This window comes from Xenopus tropicalis, chromosome 4 (assembly GCF_000004195.4).
Source record: "Xenopus tropicalis strain Nigerian chromosome 4, UCB_Xtro_10.0, whole genome shotgun sequence".
In the NCBI taxonomy this organism is placed as follows: Eukaryota; Metazoa; Chordata; class Amphibia; order Anura; family Pipidae; genus Xenopus; species Xenopus tropicalis.
In genome coordinates this window covers 63,349,889-63,369,902 of record NC_030680.2, presented here as the reverse complement: position 1 = coordinate 63,369,902, position 20,014 = coordinate 63,349,889, and the positions used below count along the sequence as shown (strand labels likewise).

Sequence of the window (20,014 nt, the reverse complement as noted above, 5' to 3'; positions counted from 1 at the left end):
GTGACATGGTATGTGGGTAGTATGAAAACAGGTGCAAAGTCTTTTTCAATTGGATCCAGTCGGCATGGGGTTATTTATTAATCTGCTACATCTGATTAGTTGTTTTGTGCTACCAGACAAAGAAAAGGGGTAAATGCAATGAATGTTATGAAGGGTCCTAAATATGTTACTTGACTGTAACTAATCAGCATGTAACGGGGCTACTTATAGCTGGCAGACACCCATTACAGTCAGATGCGTGTGGATGACCTTTACTGTAAGAAGGAGGCATAATGCACAGGTATACAGGGTGCCAGGCAAACTTTATTAACAGCTTCTTGCAGGGAGGCAGGTGACAGCACTGGTTGCTGAATCAAGGATGTTAGTTACATAATGCACATTACTTATGCAGATTCTCACAGCATGCCTCTCTAGAAGCCCCCAGGACCCAGTTAGAAAGGAAGGGTCTCCTGTAAAGGAGTACTAGGTACTTTAGAAATTGAGGCTTTTTAGAAAGGGTGGCAGGCACCCCAATGAGGAGGTAGTGGCTTAGTAGCCATGGCTCCGCCACATATGGGGATCGAGAGGCAGAGTAGGGACCAAACTGAACAACCTTTAAAAAGGAATGGAATGCCTATGCAGACTAGGGCAGAGGGGTACTAGGAGAGTACTGGACTGCTAGGACTGGAGTGTGACATGGAATTCCCTGTGGGTGAAACTGGTCCATGGAAGGTTGGGGAAGTGTGGCTGTGCTGCTGGATTTGCCTGCCTGGAATGTGTCTGTAACCTGACTGGCCTAGAGTGTTCACCCTGTCCTTCAGTAAATGGTTGTTTAAGTGTGTAACCCTGCCTTAGTGTAAATTGTAGAGTGTATATGTATCACAAGCGTGAAAAAGAAAGAGTCTCCCATGCTCATACAATTGTGTAACTTGTGCATTGCTGGTTAATTGGTTTCGGTCTGCCCCCTGTGACAAGCCTATAATAAAGTTTGCTGTGGTTCAAGGCAACATTTATGTCATGACTACCTCTCACAGTATAGGCCTGCGTTGGTCCTAGGCTGACAACATGAAAGTCTCCAACTTTACACTCACATACAGTGGCCAAGCATTAGTTGCACACAGTAGCCTCAGGGGATCTCCAAAATACTCACTGCTCATCAGGACAACAGACTGCCCCCACTGTCCAAATATTTACAATACTGAAATAAATCAACAAAAACCGTTTCATCAGCGTAATTTCGCATGCCTTATCACTCATATCGCATGCATTAAAAAGCGCATTATCGCAAAGCGTTATTTTTATCGCATTGTAGTAATTATCGTATAGAAATAATACTAACGCATGATTCACAAACACATTTGAAGTGTTAAACACGTAAAATGTGGCGATAATTACTGAGTAGGAATAGGATTTACTGAACAAAATTGGAGCTGGTGATTGTTGTGTTGACAAGATGGAGTTTTTTGGATTTTTTCAAGTATGTGATCTTCCTAGAGTGATGCATCCTCCCAGTTTTCAGGGAAATGGGCATTTTCAGAACAGTAGTTTTCAGAAAGTAACTGCTACGCGCGTAATAGCGTGCGCTAATATCAAGTGCGGCGAAAAATATCGCACGCGGTGGAAATTATTGCGCATGCATTAAAATATTGCTTAAAATCGCTCATTGCCAGATAAATAACGCCAAGAACATCACTTCTTAATTCAGACAAGTGTCCTTTTAGTGAATCGATCGTTAACTTGCAAAAAATAAGAAGTGATAATATTTTTAACGCATGCTATAAATAGCACTCGTTTTTTCGACCTTTAGTGAATCAGCCCCTTAGTATTTACTGGTCATCAGTTTTAACACTAACATCTGATTGGTTGCTATGGGTTACTAGATGTTGGCAAACATAAAAAAGGTTCACTACATTGCACCATTTCCTCCATAAATTATTGTATTATTATACATAATTCCACAGAAATGTATAACACTGCAAGGGCAGGGTCAGTTTCTTGCAAGGATGTTTCTGTAATGAGGTAACTGGCAAATTTAAAGGAGAAGGAAAGGGAAAAACTAAGTAAGCTTTATCAGAAAGGTCAATGTAAATCATGGGCGTCCGCAGAAAATTTTCCAAGGGGGGGCAAGTAAGCTAGCATCATCCTGCAACAGACAAATATATATATATATATAAATATATAAATATATATATATTTTTTTTTTTGCAGGATGATACTAGGGGAGGCTAAAGATGGCCCATAAACAGACTGACCTACAGCTAATGTGACACTTAGGGGCACATTTACAAAAGCACGAACGCTCGAGCGTTCATGCAAACACTCCGAGCGTATTTACCCCGATTTTTTCGGGCGTCCGCACGACTTTTTCGTACGACGCACGACTTTTTCGTACGTTTGCACGAAGAAAATCAGAAGTGTTTTACCGCTGTTTACAATTGTTCGGTACGAAAATTTAGTGACTTTCGGATCGCCAATACGATATTATCGTGACTAATACGATTTTTTCGTAAGCATTTTCGTGATATTTGCGATCTTCCGAAATTTTCGTTTCCAATATGATTTTTTCCCATCCATGATTCGGATTCGTGGATTAGTAAATGTGCCCCTTAGTGGATTCGCTGCTGGCGTAAAAAGTTAACCTCCCAACTGCCTCTTGCCGTTCCCACTGACTCCCAGGGATACTGTACAAAAGTGCGGGGGGTGCTTTTTTTTTTTACCCTAAAATGTTTAGTATGTAAAAGTATTCATACGCGCAGTCTGTTAGGGGATCTGCAAACATTTGTGTTTGTGATCAGTTAGCTTAAAGGGGTAGTTCGCATTCGAATTCACTTTTATTTTTAATGGTTTTTCAATTATTTAGCTTTTTGTTCAGCAGCTCTCCATTTGGTATTTCAGCAGCTATCTGGTTGCTAGGGTCTTATTTACCCTAGCAACCAGGTAGTGGTTTAAACAAGAGATGGGAATATGAATAGTTAAGGGGCCTACTTGGAAAAATAAGTAATACAAAATTATAATATTGTAGCCTCACAGAGCAATATTTTTTGGCCCCCATTTGAAATCTGGAAAGAGGCAGAAGAGAAAGGCAAATTATTCAAAAAAATTAATTAGGAAGACCAATTGCAAAGTTGCTAGGAATAGGCCATTTTATAACATACTAAAGGTTAACTTAAAAGTGAACCACCCCTTTAGATGTGTTTATGTTAGTTTTATAGCAAGAAAGGCAGTGGGTACTGACTCCCCATTATATACAGTGAGACGCAGTCCGTATTTACAAACCCAGCACATTATATACAGTGAGAAGCAGTGGGTACTGATGGCAGATATTCAGGCCCTGACACTATAACACTGGCACTGATACACAACATTGGCTCCACTGTAACTTACTATAAATGAACAAAACAATGACAAAAATAAAAAAAAATAGTAAGTGCAAAAAACAACAACAAATATACAAACACACAATGAGCTTTTTCAGAGGGAAAGAGTTAACTTACCCTCCATGTGTTAGGGTAGGGGATAGATTATAAATTATTATAGATGTCAGGTCAGGCAAAAAACAATTTAATGTCAGCTAGTGATTCTTTAGAACTGTATAGTACCTGTGTATAGTACCTGTGTATAGTACCTGGGTATAGTGCCTGGGTATAGTGCCTGGGTATAGTACCTGTGTATAGTACCTGTGGGATGAAATCTGCAGCAAAAGTTGAGAGTTGGTTCTTAGGTAAAGTTACAGCTGCAGATTCTTCTTTTCAGTCTTCATTTCTGTTTCCAGTTTGCAAAATCTCCCGATCCCTGTGTGCATCTGTGCTCTGATTGGTCAATTTTACTGTCTGTCAAGGAAGCTGTGCTCTGATTGGAGAATCCACAAGAAGAAAGATCCAATCGGAGCACAGCAAAACGGGCTTGAGGGGACAGTGCAGAAAAGGAGTAAGGTTTTTTTTTTGTTTTTTTTGCTACTTTTCCAGGGGGGAGCAAGTGCCCCCTCTTGCCCCCTTCTGTGGACGCCCATGATGTAAATACAGCCATAAGCACTTACAGAAGCTGCACTGAGTCCTCTTTCAAAAGAAAACAGGATTTCTTGTCTCCTTTTTTGTAAACATGTTCTTAAGGTATCTGACTTCCTCTGTCAGAAAAATTCTTCATTTAGTTCTCTTCTGTCTCCCCTCTTCTGCTCCCCCCTCCCATAAGAATTCATAAAACTCACTCCCCCTCCCTTAGTAATGTGTGATCAGAGCTATAATGGCTAGGAAGCTATAAAGACCAAGTTAAAATGGCAGCTGCAGTCAGAGAAAACAAACAGAGAAAGCTTCTAGGGCTCTTTACTCAGGTATGGTAATGCTTTATGCTGAATAAATATAGTGTTCTAGGTGGCACTAAAGTGGCAAATCTGCTGAATTGGCACAAGTGTGCCTGTTGACACCTGGAAACCCTGCAGCTAATGCCACCCTGAACGTTTTCATTATAATCCTCACAGTGGGTTTTGTCAATTGACCCAGCAGACTCGGGCCAAATGACATTTTAACACTGCACATTGGAAGTGACAAATCCCTACTCTGTAAATGTTAGCCACAACTTACACCCTATTTGCAAACATACGGAATTATATTGGCTTTGATGTATCAGCCACGTGCACTGGACGCATCAGCCACAATTGCAGTGGAATTCTGGGATAAATACTGCATTGTGGATAAAAAATATGTTGTTCCAAATACTGCACTTTGCACACTACCTGGCATGAGTAAATTACCCTTTAAAAATCTCACCTCCCTCACCCCGGTCCGGTACAACTTGACAAATGATCAAATGATAGAATACAAATGACAATATTGCCTTGTCTAATAATACTGTTGCTACTTTATGCATTTACTTTACATCTCTAACCTGCATATTGTTGTATATTTATTCATAACTCTACTTCTATGAGGCTTTAAACACCATCAGGTTCTGCACACATTTTAATGCAAGTCTCTCAGAACAGCTGAGCCCTGTACACTGAACTGTTTCATTCAATGGAATAAATTGTCATTTCAGAGTCCCCTTAACCCAGAACTACACTGAGCCAATTATCCTCTTTTGTACACTGACCTTCATGTACATCTTTAGCCAAAGAGTAAACCCACGTAATTAAATTTAGTTCTCCTAGAAGTAGAACTTTTTTCAAGGATAAATGAACAAAGGCAAATTCTTGAAAAAAAAAAAAAAAAACACGTTCCTAACAGAAAAGGGCAGAAAAAGTGCCCAATTGCTTGCCATCACACGACTAGGAAAAGTTCTTAAATTACCAATAGAGTTTAGCAAATGAATCTGTATTTTTGAAGGAAACCATAAACTGCCAAGATTTGGTGTTTTTAAAAGCATACTGCCCAATAGTCCTATTGTTTAGTAAAAACGCCACACTTTTGGCTCACCTAATCAAATATTTACTCAGTCACACTTACTTCACATTTTCTAGAACAGGCAGCCATCTCTAAAAAGGTATTGTCCCTTCCTTTCCCTCCTTGCTTCATACTGCACATGTGTTTCATTCCCTCCCCCCCCCGCCAGATCCGCTTCTGATTGGCTGGTGGGTATGTGTAGCTCAGAACAGGAGACAGGATCAAGTTACACACATGCTCAGAGAATAGGAAAGCTGCCGCTGGCAGCCTACAGGAAGGGGAGAGAGATTTCAGTGATGTCACTGTAGTCTTCACACTGCTGTAGGCTGCCAGCACCATATCTCAGAGAAGCAAGCAGGGATCTGGGAATTTAGATATGCAGCAAGTACTTAAAAAGAATGCCTTTAGACTTACTTTTAATTTATATTAACCTTTCATTGTCCTTTAAGGGAAAGTAAGTCCCTCCATTGAACAGGGCTTGCGCTGAACATGCATTCAACTTGTAGTTTTATATGGATTTTTTTTTTATTTTTTGGACTAAGTATAAACAGGGCAAACTGTAAACAAGAGATATTTCATGATTAAAACAACTGGAAAAAAGTGTGTTCAGCACAAGCCCTATTTATTCAGCTCATGTTGAATTTGATTCAAAGCGATTCATAAATGGGATTCACAGTTGGGATTTAAGGCTAAACTGGCACCATTTGGCCGTTTTGCACCATTGGGTAGTAGTGATGAGAAAATCTGTCCCATTTGGCTTCACCATAAAATTTGCGAAACAACAAAAAATTTGCAAAATGCATTTGTTGCGTGATTTATTTGTCACCTGTGTCTATTTCACTTGTGGTTTTTTTTACGCAACCACGCCCGGTTTGACGTGACCGCGCCCAATTTGACATGTGGCAAAGAAAAATTGTGCGCGACAAATTTTTCCGTGCCGAATTTTCATGAAAGCTTCGTGAAACAATTTGCCAATGGCAAAATGCATAAATTCGCTGCAAATTCATGCCTGGCGAAAAAAATTCTTCATCACTATTGGGTAGAAATTTGCCAGTGTATAATAATATCCTTACATGTGGGGCATAATTGGAGCAATTCATAGATCCCATTGCATTTCATGGGAAAACTGGTATAAATCAAAAGACTGCCAGTTCCGAAATGTCTGGTTTCCATACCCCCCTGGAAATCCTTAGCACGTTTAGCACTGCGGCAAAACTGAGGTGGCATCAGTCCCTATTAAGAAGCATATTTATTATGCTTTGTAAAAAACGGCAAGAAAATGCGCCACACATCGCCAGGCTTTGCCATGTAAAAACCGGCTTAAAATCCGCATAATTGTTTTATGGGTTTTTTCTTCTGTCGGAACTTATGTAAAATAACAATGTAAAATCTGGCATTCGGACGGCTATCTTCTCCATTCCTTTTACACAGCTTTTGATGCCGTTTCTTTGGCGAAAACGTTTTACATACACAGCATAATAAATATGACCCTTAGTCTTTTCCAATTGGTTTAAAGTTAATATCTGTGTTTTATTATCTTTCCAAAATTAAGTTCTTTTTAGCTCAGAAGTACAGTAATGCAGTAAAAATAGAGTGCCCCCCCCCCCAACACTAAGCACAGAGCACAGACTTAGATAAGTGCCTATAGCAGGGGTTTCCAACCTTTTTTTATCCATGAGCCACAGGCAAATGTAAAAAGAGATGGGGAGCAACACAAGCATAAAAAATATACACAGGGTTACCAAATAAGGGTTGTGATTGACTATTTGGTAGGCACTATGTGGACTGGCAGCCTACAGAAGGCTCTGTATGGTAGGTCATCTGGTTTTTATGCAGCCAAAACTTGCCTCCAAGCCAGGAATTCAAAAATAAGCACCTGCTTTGAGGCCACTGGGAGCAACATCCAAGGGGTTGGTGAGTGACATGTTGTTTCCATGCCACTGATTGGGGATCACTGGCCTATTGGATGTGCTGCATGATAAATGATTGGAACAGACACCGCTGTATATAGCTACTGTTTAAATTTCAATTTCTGTCTTTTTATAGAACCTTACATCTGTTCAGTTGATTTTGGTTTATGAGAAAAGGTACAAAAGTCCTCCTTTTTGTAGGCTTTAAAGGGATACTGTCATGATTTTTATGGTGCATTGAGTCTGAGCTTTTTAGAACTGCTTTCAGGTAACCTATTGTTTTCCCTAATGTAACTGGAGGAGTCCCAAGCCAGACTTGGATTTCTTACTACTGAGTGCTATTCCGATATCTTCTGGGAGCTGCTTTATTGCTACCTTCACATTGTTCTGCTGATCGGCTGCTGGGAGGGAAAGGGAGGGGGGTGATATCACTCCCAGCTCAGTAGTACAGTGTGACTGAAGTTTATCAAAGCACAGATCATATGGTTGTAGCACCCTGGGAAATGAAGAATATGGCTAGCCCCATGTGACATTTTAAAACTAAATATAAACAAATCTGTGCTAAAAAAAAAAAAAAAAAGGATTTCAATGCAGGATTCTGCTAGATATGCTCTATTAACTGATGCGTTTTGATAAAAACATGTTTTCCCATCACATTATTCCAGTCTATTTTTTTCTGTATCCAATTAGCACATATTCAGGCAGACTGCTCGCCTAAAGCTTTATTTTGCAAATATGGCTACCCTATCCCCATCCCAGGAATAGTGCAGCCAGGGCACGTCATCTGCATGTGCCCATGTCCCCCTTCAACCAACATATCAGCACTGGTGTGGTGGCATGCACATTTCTGAAATCTGTACCTGATAGAGAATGCATAGGGCAGTGCTGTCCAACTGGCGGCCCCCCTCTGTGTGGCCCCCCACCTGTCTGGCTGCTTTGATGGCTTACTCTTGTGTAAGCTTTAAATGGTATCAGTACTGAGATTAACTGCCCCCCCTGCATGGTTCTCACCTCAGATTCAGGCTGTAATCAGGCTGTATTGTTTAAATATGTAATCCCCTGTGTTGTTCACACCTTTTAATCTCTGCATTGTTCACCCCCTGCAGGGTTCACACCTCAGGCTCAGGCTGTAATCACCCCCATTGTTCCCCTGTTCACACCTCAGGAGCAGTAGAAACCCACAAATAATCCCTGCATACTACAAAAAGAACATATACTGAGGTGGTACTGCAATTAAAAAGTTTTTTAATATATAGTTATTGTGCAGACTGTAGGAGCACTGCCAGCATTGTGTCACTGTATGCTGCCTATGTGTAGGGCAAGCAGAGTATGGCACACACAGGCAGGGTATGGAAGGCAGAGTATGGCACACAGAGGCCAAGTTTGGCACAAACGAGCCAAGAATGGCACACACAGTGAAAGTATGGCACACGCAGGCAGGGTAGGGAAGGCAGAGTATGGCACACACAGGCAGGGTAGGGTAGGCAGAGTATGGCACACACAGGCAGGGTAGGGAAGGCAGAGTATGGCACACACTGGCAGGGTAGGGAAGGCAGAGTATGGCACACAGGCAGGGTAGGGAAGGAAGAGTATGGCACACACATGCAGGGTAGGGCAGGCAGAGTATGGCACACACATGCAGGGTAGGGCAGGCAGAGTATGGCAGGTTTTTGCTGTACTACAACCATTAATATGGATATGGTCATGTGATAACATGGGTGTGGTTTCAAGTGGGTGCGGTTTCAAAAAGGGGCCATTATCGGCCCTCCACCACGTAGGTCGGAAAAATTCCGGCCCTCGGTACCACAGAAGTTGGACAGCACTGGCATAGGGTGTAAGTGTTGAGAGTTACAGGATAATTATAACGATCTGATAAAGGGGCTTTGTATTTCAACATAAAACCAACAAGCATTCAAACTCTAGAGGTAAAGTCTAATGTGCAATGTGGCGTGTTAGTAGACCATTAATTGGTTTTGTATGTGGAAGAGCAAATAAATGTAAATAGGAGAAAACCAATCTTTACTCTGAAACGACCTGATATGTTGCAGGCAATAGTTGCACTGCCTCCCTTCCAGATGTTTTATATTGGATATTGTTCAAAAGGAGTTTCATTCCACACAAATAAACAGCCAGAAGGGATGTTTAGGCATCACTGAAACTAAATTATAAACACAATACAGAAAGCTTGCTTAATATTATTATAGGCAGAAACTGAAATGCGTAGTGGAAACAACAGTGTGCCAAGAGTTTATCCATTTAAGAACAAATACTTTATTTACATATTTGGAGCTAATGCTAGAAAACGTTACAATACTGGGTAAAATACTGACAGGGTGGCAGTCACTCATGCATGCTGTAAAGTTAAATTGAATAAAAATACATTTTGTGCTATCCTAGAAACAATCTCTTCTTCTGTCTGTGTGAGCACCCAAGGCATGGTGTAACACTATACAATCTTTCCTTTCAGGTTATTGCACACATGGCATTCTGACCTCTGCCATGCTCTCAGAAAAGGCTGAATAAGTACAATGCTTTGACCACTTGCCCCCTCCTGTCGCTACTAGCATTAGCCATATGCACTGCATTTCCCATTCTTTCATATAGAAATTTTGACAGGGGGGAAAGGGCATTTTGACAGCTGTAGTGCTTCCTCCCTATGAGGTATGTAAATTAAGAAGTAACTTAAGCAGATCATGGACACAGTGACACCACTGTGATGACTACCACCTTTTTTTCTTGTAAAACCAGCCTTTGTGCCAGGGAAGTAGGTGGAGGCGGTCAATGATGTCACATGATGGGGAAATGGGCAGAGTGGGCATGGAAAGGGCCAATTGGGTGGGGAAATAGGCCAGCATTTACATTGCTGGTAAATTTGTAATTCTGACCCCGGCCCTAGCGGGTGATTTACCAGCTGGGCCAGTTAAATATAGGTCAGATGGTCAACCTAGTGATGGCAGAGGTGGTAAGCTTAAGTTTACCTATTGGAATACTCTCTAGTGGTCCGGATCCCCTTCAGGGGAACTTCAGGGAGTAGTTCTAACCTTAGTCTTTCCTTTCTGCAGTCCCTTCATTTTAAGGCCAGTATTGCTTGGGAGAACTACCTCCATTCTATCAACTGGATCACCTTAAAGGAACAGTTCAGTGTAAAAATGAAACTGGGTAAAATAGACTGCACAAAATAAAAACTATTTCTAATAAAGCTAGTTAAGCAAAAATGTAATCTATAAAGGCTGGAGTGAGCAGATGTCTGACATAATAGCCAGACTACTACTTCCTGCTTTCATTTCTCTAAACTCTTAGTCAGTGACTTTAGGGGGGTGCCACATGGGATGCAAAAGCAAACTAACTGAACAGTTATGTCCCTATGCCTCCCCCCCCCTCAAGTCACTACTGACTGCTAACAGCTTAGAGAGTTTTAAAGGAGCACATAGTGTTCTGGCAATTATGTTAGAAATTTGCCCACTCCAGCCTCTATAGATTTTTTGCTAACTATATTGAAAACATTTTTTATTTTGCACAGCCTATATATTTTACTTTTAGTTTAATTTTTACACTGAACTATTCCTTTAAGTCTACTAAAAAAACAATGTAAACATTAAATAAACCCAGTAGGCCATTTGCCACCACTATTGATTCATGCATCAGAAATCATTTTTTTGGCTACAGAATAATAATGAAAAATCTGGTAACTGTTCTGGCTAATTTATGTGTCATGAGTTGTAGCTGACCACAATGCAGCTGGGCTAAATTTCAGATACCCTTTTCCTTTCTTCTAAGAGTGACTTGTGGAACCTAGTTTATTCATTACATCATATTGAGTAAGTCTGCTCCCTCCCTTTCTATTACATGCCTCTTATCTCTACTATGTTTCTCTATTTCTGTTTACCTATGTGGGTTTATTCCCTTAAGCGATCATTGCAAGCTCTAAACACGTTCTTGGCACTAGCTAAATAACATTACATGCTTCAGTGAAAATCAAGAAATATGGGTGTATATTGTATAAAGGAGTTCTTGTTTGTGCCTTAGGACTCAAATTAGTTTCTGAATAAAACATGTTGATTGTAGTTCTTGATATATTTCATTGAAAAAACATAATCATTCTTTCTTGCTGAAGTGCAAAGTTTGGCAACATAATGAGGTCTTTAAAATATTAATTACAAATACAGGTCTATAATACAATAAAGGGCTGTCCAGTCTCCCAAACTACAAATAAAAATTGGATCCAATACTGAGTTCACCATATAAACTTATATAAAGCCACTATAGATTAAAACAAGTACAAGGTACTGTTTTATTATTACAGAGAAAAAAAGGAAATACATATTTGATTAAAATGGAGTATATGGGGTATATTTATCATAGAGTGAAGTAAGAGCTTGCCACTAGACTCCACTCCCTATTCATTTCTATGGCATTTTTACAGGCATAGCTGTCAAAGGGTGAACTTGTTCGCCAGATATGGATTTTTGGCGGGCGCAAAAAATTGTTGCAGAAAAATGTTGCATGTGTGACAATTATTTTAGACGTGGGACATTTTCTGCATTTTGCAAATATTTCGCCATTTAGATTCGCACATTTTTCTGCGAAGCAAGACGGGACAGATTCGCTCATCACTATTCACTCATTGATAAATACTCTTTTAAAAATGCCATGGAGAAGAATGAAAGATTGTAAATATTTCGCTCGAGCGAGAAGCTCTTACGTCACTCTTAGATAAATATACCCCTATGAGAGAAGGCCTTCCTATAATGTGGAGAAATCTTGATAACTTGTTTCCGGATAACAGATCCCATATATGTATGTTGTACTTTTCACTAAACCTCCACATATAACTGGGTGACTGTATTTCATTGCTTAGCAGTAGCACCCCATAAATATGACAGATTAATTATTAGTATAGATGATGTAGATATGTATATAACTACTGCTAGTTGATCTAGTTATTTGACTCTCTTGGCGTATGTTATTGACAACATGCTGAAGGAGTTAAACCGGCTTGCACTGGCAGTAAAGAGCAATTGAGGGATCTGTACAGCTGCAGAGAATCCCACTTAGGTATGCATTATTGACTGGCACCAGTTAGTGAGAGCACAATATTTATGTGATAATGCAAAGAAAGGTGCCTAAAGCGAGCTGATTAGGGTAAGACAGGTGTTCGAGCTGTCTCCTGGCTTATCTCGCGTTTCTCCTGGAGTTCATTATCTTGTCAGAGCTGATATCTTTTTTGAGTAGCATAGCAAAATGAGGAAATGACATGCAAATCAATACAGGCCCTTAAATGGCACTCTGGAGCTAAACTAGGAGATATAAAGTTTAGATAAGAAGGATTTCGATAAAGGCAAATGAAATGAGGAAATGCACAATCAACGACCAATACACACACATGCTTGCCTTATTTGCTTACATCACAAGTATTGTTATTGTTTCACATTTCCATCTGACAGAGCTTAAAAATTCACTTCCATTTCTTTTGGCTCGGAGAGGAAAATGTGGAGTTTAGAGATAAAGTTTTGCCTTGTGCATAGTTCTAAAGTGCTACTTAAGAATCTCAGGTAAATAAAAATAAAGTTCTCAACCACAGCAAGAGAAGGTATTGAGGCTTTTACTTGTATGAGCAAAGCCATTAGGTACAGAAGATTGCTAAAGTTTTAAACTTAGTTTTGTTCTTTTTTGTGTGCAAAGGTCACATCTTACAAAACAGAAATGGCCTCATTTGAACTGTAAAAAGAAAAATAGTTTGGTTTCTTTTATGAAACTCTTTTTTTTGTCTTTGAGGGAGTAAATTGGGCTGTTGATCTACATCGATAGTGTTCGTACCTGACTGTCCTAAACAGAAGAAATAGTTATTGGAACATCTTTATGGCCACATGTGTTAGGGTTTAAGACACCAGCACTCAATCCCAGTGGCTGAGCCTGTAATACCAGTACAGAATGTAGGACCCTGAAGAATTATATTCCCACAACAGTGCAGGAATTGTATTAACAAGTCGCAGCTCCTTGCTTATGAATAGAGCTAGATGCTGAACTATAACTCAAAATGTGCCAGAGAGGCAGGGAGTGAGTGGGCTCACTGAGAACACCAGGAGCAGAGAAATGGTAAGATATACCTGTTCATACACAAGAGAGGAGGTACAGAACTAAGGGATGAGACAGAACTAGATTCAGTTTGTAGTCAGGAGGTTCATACACAATGAGGGAACTAATAAAGGAGTAGCAGAGGTTAAACGGATGCAGAAACTAGAACATAGCTGGGTCATAACCAATAAGCCAGACAACATGGTACCCAAAGACCAACACAAATGAAAGTTGGACAGGCCAAGATTAAATACTAACTGACAGCTGGAAATTACTAATCGAAATAAGCTTTCTACAACACCCCAGTTCAACACACAAAACCTGTTTACTCAGGCAGCAAGCGAACAGAGGCAAGGTCTTTAAAAAACCTTCCTTAGCATTTGATTGGTGGAAGGCCTCAGGTAGGTTTAACCCCTCTATGTGCCAGTGTGCCCCTGACAACTCTGACAGTGGTAACAGTGATTAAAAGACAAATACAACAGCAGTTTAATCATATGAAAACTTAATGTATTTCGTAATGGTATTTTATCCAGCAATGAAAATAAGTGCATTTAAAGTAAACAGAAATATGTTTTGAAAGGGAAATATTTAGATGATAATAACTTTTTGATCTATAAATCACCAGGCCAACCTAGCATTGCAATATATTATACCTACCAGTCCAATGTCCTACCAAAAAGAGGTAGAGCTTAAAAGGGCCGGGCAAATAGTATTGCCACCCAGTAAACACTACTTGACTGTACAGCGCTGCGTACCCTTGTGGCGCTTTATAAATAAAGTTATACATACATACATACATACATACTTGGCCTGGCACCCCACCAACATGCCCCCTGCACACTCACAAAACCCTGCTATCCCTGCCACCCCCAACCGTGTTGCTGCCACTAGCCCTCCTACCCCAGTGCCCCCCAGCTGTCACTAACGTTAACACTCCCCAGGCATCACTACTGCAGCTAGCTAGCCCACGCCAGTCCAGCCCTCTAAGCTGTCACTCACTCTTCTTCTGGCTTCCTGATTGCCTGCAAATTCAAAGCGAACTGTGCCCTAGGTAGGTGTCTACCCCTAGAGCTAGATTAGAAAGTCAGAGGGTGTTGGTGCAAATTGGGGCATGTTTACGTGTTGCTGTGTGGATCAGGGAAAGGCCTAAAAAGTGCTTTTTTAAACTCATACTGTATGTTGGGAGGTATACCATATTAATTCAATTTCTACTTTGGAACAGATCATTGTTAGTAAAAACAGTAAACAGCATATTTATTAAACCTACATTACATGGACAAAAGTATTCAGATGCTCCGTCTAAAATGACATGTCCTTACTCACTGCTGAGTTCCAATCTGTCAATGTAAGTTTCAGAACTATTCATAGGAATCATGGGGGTTTTATGGTTGATCAGATACAAACAAGCCTACAGTGCCATGACAAATCAGCTGCAGTGGTGTAAAAGCAACTGACATTGGCAGTGGAAACATATCACGGCTTATTTACGTCCATAAGCACAGTGGGTAAGTTATTATTTTTCCTGCAGTGAGTTGCGCCTAAAATCACTTTCATTGAAGGTACTTGCTTCAAAGCGGGGCTTGTTGCACTTCTCCATAGTTGCACTCTGTGCCACCCTGTCCTTTCTGCCTTCCATTCTGAATCAAGCACAGTTGCGCCTTAATGCACGCCTCACTCCTCCCTATAATTTACTTGTTAATACAGGGAAACCCTGAAACTACCGCTACTGCCACCTCCTGACGAGGCGGTAGCTCCAGGGTTCATCAGCACCCTGCATCAATAGGTGCAGCACATGTGCACTGAAAGAATAGGGCAACATGTCATTCACATACCAAACACTGGAAAGGACACCAGGTAGACTTAAAAAACATTTGGTGCAACTGTACGCAAGATAAAATCAATCCAATTTGGTGATTCAGATGCAACTGCAATAAGTACATCAAAATGGTGTCAAGAGAATCATTATGGGAAAAACATGGCCATGTGCAATATTGTGAAGCGATAAATGGCATTTCAACTGGCATCAAAAGTATACCTACCTGAATGCAAAATACAGATGGTAAACTTTGGAGGCATAGGGGGTTAGGGCTGTAATTTTGTCCTGTGCTGCCTTAGGCACTGCACTATACCGTCCCCCCTTTGGTGACATGCACAGTACAGTTTGCATACATTAACTGCATTACATCTTAATATTCTTGGGAAAGAGTTGCTTTTGACCATATAGTGTATATGGGTAAGGGTCGGCTTTTTAGACTGCAGCCAGACAGATTGCTTTTTAAAAAAAAAAAAAAAAGCAGAAGGATACATTAATATTGATTCAGAATCATTAAGGAAGCTATATATTGCCGCTTTTCATATTTCTTTAAAACAAAATCAATGAGCAATTAATTGTACAGGTCAGACATTCTTACTGAGCTTTATTTTAACATAGTTGTGATATAGTATTTCTATTTAACTGCTGAAATGTTCATATTGGTAACTAAAGAAGCAGATAATGCTTTGAAAGAGCTAAAGTTAAAGTAGATTTTTATATAGCCTCCCAGACATTTGGGAGCACCAGAGGCTCTGTGCACTCATCAATATCTTTGCTGCTGGATTTTGGTGTGGGAGTTTTTAATGGTTTTGCCATTGTACAGCTAGTGATATCAGAGAAGCAATAAGAATCCCATTTGATCCTTTTATGATTTTATTGAATGAGAAGAAATAATGCAGTTCTCTGAGGTTCTGAAAGAAATTGAAAGGGTACACTGCATTCACAAGGTAAAAAAAGTAAATTAAAGCTGTAACTGCCAGAAGGCTATACTGCTTTCTTGGGTTACTCCCAGCTGCAGCGGAAACAGGCGTCTGTGTATATGCTGTATGCAAGCAAATGATACAAAACACATTTCATATGAACAGAGGCAGCTAAACACAACATTTTTATATTAAACGTACACTACAACAGCTGTTGCTCTGTCCATTTAGACTATTGGGCATCATTCTGGATGGCTAATGGCATTTGGATCAGTGCCACAAATAAAAGTAATTAAGGAATAGCATATCCCATAGCACCCAACCTCATCACTACTTCATTTTGTAGGCAATGCTATAACACTGATTATGCATCCCCAAAAGCTCTCTTCCTGTGCACTTGAAGAAAAAGCATTTCTTCCAGTTTTATAAGATGTTTCTTTGTTGTTAGGTTTAGTAACTTCTCTTTCTCTGAAGGACAGCAAACAGGTATAATAGAAGGTACTCTTAAGCTGGCCATACACGCACCGAGGATATCATACAAAACCTTAGGGCTGATTCACTAAAGTGTGTTAAAACATGCGTTATTTATAGCATGCGTTAAAATTTTTATCGCGTCTAATTTTTCGCATCTTAACACACGATTCACTAAAAGCATACTTGCGTTAATTTACGCGCGATGCTGCTTCCGTTATTTTAGTCACGAAGACTATTTTCGTGCGGTATTTGACAGAACGAGCGCTAATCAACGCACCGCATACAAATATTTGGCTCGTGCGAAATGCCATTACTTTTGGAAAATTACTGTACTAAAAATGACCATTTCCATGCAAACTGGAGGCTACATCACTCTAGGGCCAACACAGACTTGAATAAATCACACTGCAAAGTTCATATATTATTGCTAAAAGCTCATGAACTGTACTTTTCTATAATTACCGCCTGCCTCAAGTAGGTGTTCATTTTTGCACAGACAAATGTGATATTTAGCGCTTCTAAGTGTTTGTGAATCATGTGTTAGTGTTATCTCTGCATGAAATTGTGCGTTAATTTTTGAGTCAATTTTAACGCAAAAAAAGTGTGCGATAAAAATTAACGCACTTTAGTGAATCAGCCCTCTTGTTTTGTACGATATTTGGTGCTTGTATGACGGCTCGATGAGGTGACTGATATCGCAAAAGGCCAGGTTAAAAGATTTTGATCAGGTGCCATTGAAGGCGCCCAAGCAAAATCTATGTTTAGGGCTGAATCCGCAGAAGGAGGTAACATTTCTATTGTTTCTACCTCCATATCTGACAATTCAACCCTGAATGTCAGTGGAGGGTGGGAACGATCTTTTATGCGACCAATGCTTGCATGAAAGAGCAAAAATTGCTGCATAAAGACATGGGGGGGGGCGTGTGCAAATGATAAGATTGATCTATAGGATCTAAAGGTCAATGAGGCCCCCTCAGACTGAGTTAGCAGCTGATCTGGCCATGAATGGGGCCCTCCGGTGGGCCTGCCAGATTATGGGCATAAATTGGGACATGGGATTTCGGGATAAGAGATGTTCTGTAATTTAAGACCTTGTAGACCTTAAGTCTACAGTACAAACATCATTTAAACATGAAATAAACTCAATAGGATCCATAGATATGGATTTATGCAGCTTAGTTAGGATCAAGTACAAGCAACTGTTTTTATTATTACAGAGAAAATGGAAATAATTGTAACCCTTTCTGGAGAATGGGTCTTCAAATAAGGCATCCTATATCTGTACTGGTTGCTGCACAGCTCTGTAAGCAGTAAATATTGCTAGAAAGTAGTGATGAGCAAAAAATAAAAACATTCACGAAAATGCAGCTATCGCATAACTTTTTTGACGTGTGAGACTTTTTTTGATGCATCCCTGACTTAACTTTTTGTTGCGGAACATTTTTGCTCCAGTTTTGTGAAAAAACAAAAAATGCCAATGCCAAAATGCAGAATTTCGCAGCAAATTCATGCCTGGAGGAAAAAATAGCTTATCACTACTAGGAAGAGATTTACCATAGAGATTGAGGTTTATATGAGCATTGGCAATCTCTTAAAAGGAAAGGGGTGGGTTAAATTACTCATGTAATAATTTTGTATACTTTATTTCTTTATTTTTATTTGAATTTCATTGTTATTGCTATCTCTCCTGTTTTGGCAGCAGCACTACAAACTGCCACACATCTCATATGTAAGAAGGATTTAGTGGGCTCTTATCTGTCGCAGCACATTGTAACATTTCCACTATCTAACGTTTGCTGTCTGAGGACAAAAATGAAGTGGAGTTCATGTAACTATGAAACCTTTTCAAATATAGTTTTATAGTGTATAGGTTTTGAAACCCACAAATAAATCAGTGGTGAGCGATAGGAAGCAACAATTTCAATGGTTTGTGCAAAATGAAAAAGTATAGCCTTTTGGTTTATTTAAGCTTATGAATTAAAGGAGAAGAAAAGTCATTTTGGCATTTTACTGCCAATAGATTTGCATATTAGTGCCACCTAGAACGCAATATTTATTCTGCAAAAAGCTGTACCATACCTGAGTAAAGAGCACTAGAAGTTCCCTCCATTTGTTTAAGATAGCAGCTGCCATTTTAGCTTGGTCTCTGTAGCTTCCTGCTGCTGGTAGACTAGATCACACATTTTGATGGGAGGGGGAGTGAATTATTATGCATTCTTATAGGAGGGGGGAGCAGGCGAAGGGAGAGAGGAAAGAGCTGCCCAGGCTCCGGCCCCTGGAATCAAGGATTTTTTTTGAGAGAGGAACTCCAATACCATGTTTACAAAAAAAAAAAAGACAAGACATCCTGTGTTTCTTTTGATAGAGGACTTATTGAAGCTTTTTGGTGAGTGCTGTATTTACAAAGACCATTCTCAGGGTCGGATTCCTAAACAGGGCACCCTGAGGCCGCCCCCTTTTGCCAACTGGCACCCAAGTGTCAAGCCAACCCCCCCGTGCCACTTAATTCATACAGAGCCTTGGGGAGAGGACGCGCTAAAATTTCTGTGTGTTTTCTCCCCATTGCTCCGTACAGTATGCATGCAAAATATTCTGCTGCGGCTGGGCGGCGTGCCACCCCTGCATTTCTGAAGCCCTAGGCCTGGGCCTTTGTGGCCTCGCCACAAATCTGGGTCTGACCTTTCTGATAAAGCTTACTTAGTTTTTACTTTTCCTTCTCCTTTAATGGTATATGAGGTAGGTCACAAAATTGGGAATGGAATTTGCTGTAATCTTTTGACCAAGCATAGGATATTGATGGATGGTAGATTAAATATAAACATTTACCTTACTGTATGTGAAACTTTCCGCAGTATCCACCCCAATCCCTCCCAATCCCTAAGTCCCAACCATTTGCAACTTTCAAATCACATATTTACATCTTTTGAGTCACCCTTCTTCCATGGGGCCCCTGACTGAGGTACCCCTTGTATCCTGGTGATGGTACCCTGCAGAGCAGTTCTATGCTCTGCCCAAAAGGAACAGGGTGGGGTTATTCCCTAGATAACCCCTACCATTTGTAGGGACCAAAGTTAAAAGGGACCCAGGCTATTGTTCTTATCCCTGGGATAAAAGTCCTTTAAGATTATGCATATTTGTTTGTATGTTTGTAATTGTATTTTGTATTTTATTCCTTAAAAGTGTGTGCTGTGCATATTTATCTTAAAAATAAATGTTCCATTTTAGCTTTATGGTGTAACACTTGCTCTCAATGGAATTTATCTAGATTTTCATTTTTAATCTAATGAGCGAAATGCATTCTAGTTTATGTGTATGCCTGGTATCAATTTTGCATTAGAGTTTATTGAGTATGTGCTCTACCTGAGGCAGAAAGGCATTTGGGACTGTGGGTCGAACCTCTCCAAACAAACACCTGAAATACTTAACAGAGATCAATACTAGACAAGGGAGCAATTCAGCTCTATATTT

At 40.1% G+C, this 20,014-nt stretch overlaps 1 protein-coding gene across 1 annotated transcript in view; it reads left to right on the top strand.

Annotated features, from left to right (window-relative positions):
- The window catches only part of cdh13 (cadherin 13), a 512,601-nt gene that overhangs the window by 217,720 nt on the left and 274,867 nt on the right, over positions 1–20,014 (top strand).